Source organism: Porites lutea, chromosome 3 (genome assembly GCF_958299795.1).
Source record: "Porites lutea chromosome 3, jaPorLute2.1, whole genome shotgun sequence".
Taxonomy (NCBI): Eukaryota; Metazoa; Cnidaria; class Anthozoa; order Scleractinia; family Poritidae; genus Porites; species Porites lutea.
In genome coordinates this window covers 26,893,011-26,896,917 of record NC_133203.1, presented here as the reverse complement: position 1 = coordinate 26,896,917, position 3,907 = coordinate 26,893,011, and the positions used below count along the sequence as shown (strand labels likewise).

Here is a 3,907-nt window from a genome sequence, read left to right as displayed (position 1 = left end):
TAATGGGAAGGTTTTTTGACAAGAATCTCAATGTTACGTCAGTAAATACATATTCCTCTTTTTCCGCTGTGGTAGACATTCGAAAGGGAAGGGAAGGAATGGTTTTCGTGCGTGAGAAGCACTTAAGGGCGCGCGAGAAAGGAGGAAGGGGAACGCTTTCCTCTCCTCCCTTCTCCCTCGCGCGCGGTCTCACGCCTAAATTCCCTTTCCTTTCCCTAATTTCGAACTCCTTCCACGCAGGCTAGAGATAATCAAGTTATCCTATAATCATATTCATCTTCCTAGCTAATTGACATGAATTTTACAAGGTGCGATTTTACTCCTCGAATTCTAATCCGTTTTTAATAATGGTCTTTCCTCGAAGCGGTTTGGCTAAAAAAGGAATCTAGCCGTGTGATTTAATTAAAGAAAGATTTAATTTTAAAAATCATTTTTACTTCCGGATTTAATTAAAGATTTTTCAGTCGAAATATTTTCAATGTGAAGGTTACCTCTTCAGCATATTTTTTTTTTTCGCTGAGATGAAAGATTATTGGTTCCCATGAAGCTTTAGTGATATATTTTGCATCCATAACATATCATCTACAAAAAGCATTGCCAATCAATCACTCTCGAGCTCAATGACAGCCATTTTGTCTCGTCACGCAACGAGAAGGAGCGGTAATTTGTAAGACAAAACGGCTGCATGGGCCGGGAGACCAATTCCCTACGAGCTCGATCAGTCGATTATTGTGTCGTCACGAAAGGTGCCTCCCCACAAAGGAACTAAAGAAGCGCAGCGTGACAAAACAAAGAGCTGCTGCACAGGACTAACATGTCAACATAATAATACAAAATCATGGTACTGTTATAATAGTTTACCATTGACCATCTAATGCCATTGAAGTAGCCACAAATGGCTAAAAAGAAAATAACCAAAAACAATACTTTCGCACCTTGCGCTTTACAGTCTATATTTGTAGAATGCTATTTTAAGGAAATTGAAACAGCGCTGAAGTTAAAGACTCCCCTCATTAGGACTGGGGCCTAGATACTTCTTCAATCATTATCCGGGACACTGAATTCCACCCAGTGTCAGCATTACCCAGGGTTTGGCCACCACACTGTCCTACCCACAATTCCACTCTGACCGCCCGTTGTGAAATGTTTTCACAGTACCCCTCAAATGACCGATGATGCAGCAGATTAGGGTACCCAGATGGCCAGGAGTTCAAAACAACAGCCTCAATCGTCATTGGTCCACTGCATTCATTTCCATTGAACTTGAAATACAATACCACCGGTGACACTTAGCACCACTTCCATAGACCCTCGTGTTTTCCTGGAATGAGACTCTGAGCGCTGAATTAGACTGCAGTTTGTTAAACGTACAGTCCTGGAATAAAATCAAACAAATCAAACATATTGTAGTAAGGCGAACAACCGTGTGTTATGATCGATTCTAACTACTCCAGTCAAGATTACTTGCTAATTTTTAAAAACTCTGTAATAGCTTAAATTTTTCGTTATCCTTATCCATATGGCCAGGAATCATGTTATCACGCACGATGGTTTTCCTTTTTTCGTTGAAAAAGAACCAAATTGTACGGAAATGTAACTATTTAGTTATTTATGTAATGTGTCAGCAAACGGTGAGTGAGAGGAAAGACAGTGTTCTTTGAAATGTTTTAATTTAAAAAGGAATGAATTTTCTTTGGGGTGTGTTATGAATGATTCTTATTCTAATAATTACCTTAATCTTTCCGTTATCAGTTCCGCTGTTTGATTTCCACACACATTGTTTCCCGTTGGTTTCTGGTACTACACTTGCTTGACTTGCTTTGACGCTTTCTCCTTTCTCTCCTTTGTCTCCTTTTCTTCATTGATTTCCCACCATGCCTTTCTCTCCTTTCATTCCCAGAAGTCCCTGTTGACCTTTCATTCCCTGAATTCCTCGTGGTCCACTCTTCCCAGGGGGTCCTTCGCGCCCTCTGTCTCCTCTCAGACCCGGCATTCCATGTGATCCTTTATCACCAATTTGTCCTTTTAGACCTTCTCTTCCCTGGGGTCCGTGTGGCCCAGGGACGCCCGGCACTCCCGGCACTCCAGGTATACCATTTGATCCTGGAATACCGGGGAAACCCAGCATAGATCGCTAAAGTTGGGGAAAAAAAGATGAATTGTAATTAGCAGAGACAAAGACGACGCGGGATCTTAGATAACTCGAGGTGGGGGGGGGGGGGGGTACTCCTAGGAATTCTTGGTGGGGATGTGCCACCCAGTTCTCCAAATCCTGACTCTATTTCAAACCAAATCACGTCATTTTTTACACGCGTATTCAGACTTGGCCTCTAAAATCCATACCAGTTTTCAGACCTTGTCTCGAAGAAATGAGGCTTGTCATAATTACCTAGATTAATTTAGAACAGCAACGAAAAAGAATTCGCATAATTATTTCTATTTCCTTCTCATTTGGAATTGAAACGATAAATACGTTCATACACACCCGTAGCTCTCACGCAAACAATGATTCCAGACCAAAATGGACAAAGTCTATACCCGCCAACCGTCTCCTTTGTTTTCGAGGCACGGAATGGACCGTGGATATCATAATCCTCTTTGTAGCGTTATCTCGCCTCGAATGGACGAGGATGGAATCAGAGAAAATTAACAGCTAACAATGGACAGGCTTCAGGTTTTCGAGGAAAGATCATGCTGAAGCGAGGACTTTTAAATAAAATGCCATACACTTTTAACGGGTACTTTTTAGCAAATGATCATAAAGACGTGAGAGTAATAAAATGGTTTCTTGGTGTACCTAATCTACGGCGCAGTACTCCTTTTTATATCTTTATGCATTTCTTACCTGGCATAAGTCTTTTAACTCTGTGACGTTTTGTTGCTGAGTTGAGGTGGTTGTTACCAGTGAGCCGCCAAAAAGAGAAAGAATCAGGAAAACAACGAAATACTGAACCATGGCGGTGAGAGTTGAACGAGAGCACAGCGTTTACTGAAATCAGTGCTACTTGCTCATCATTTATAGAAAATATTTTAAGTAAATCCTCTGTTCCTGTATAGTGTTTGTTTGTTTTTGCTGTTTATTTTTCCTTTTATGGCAATTTGTTGGCTTCTTCTTGGCTCTTCTTCTGTTTATAAGCCCGCTTCAAGATACTGATAAAGGGTCAAAAGATGGACATTCCAAAAATAAATCACAGAACATATTATAAATTGTTAAATAACAAAGCAACAAATTTTTATGCATGTTGTCACGATTTTGTGTTTCTAACGGTCCCCGATGCCTTTCCTCTTTGGTGCGTCAAAAATAATACTTTGCCTTCAGTCCAAGTTGGCTATGTTCTGTCAGAAAAGGTAGCGGTCCCATTAAGCTCCAGCTAAACAAGCTTTAACGTGTCTAGTGTTGGTGTGTCTATTTTTAAACTTCAACATCTTATACCTTGAAAGCGAAGACAGGGGGGGGGGGGGGAGAGGGGCGTTGAGGTGCTCCTTATGATGACCTATACGAAGAGGCGCAGCCCAAAAGTGTACCTCGGTTAGGATAGACGATTCCATTTTTTTTTTTTTTTTTTTTCAACTTTTGACATGGACAAGCTAAGAAAACCACTGGAAAGAACGTTTTAAATTAGTAAAATCGCCAAGTTTGAAAGTAATTTGTTGAAAACCAACGAAGATATAGCTCCTCAAAGTCGGGAAATTTTACAGACGTTTGTATGGTGGGGGCCGGGCACAAACTTGCTCACGCCCTCCCACCCACCCACGTACAAACGTATGTAAATTTTTGCAATTTTAGGGAGCTATATCTTTGCACGCTTAAGACGTATCACTTTCATATTTGGCAGTGTCATAGCCACCGAAATTAAAAATAAAGTACATGAAAGTGACAAAAGACATTCTGTTAGTACTAGATATG

The 3,907-nt window shown here is 40.7% G+C and overlaps 1 pseudogene; it reads right to left on the bottom strand.

The window, feature by feature from the left end:
• Positions 1–684: 684 nt before the first annotated feature.
• Positions 685–3,907, bottom strand: part of LOC140930810 (uncharacterized) — a 26,182-nt pseudogene continuing 22,959 nt past the window's right edge.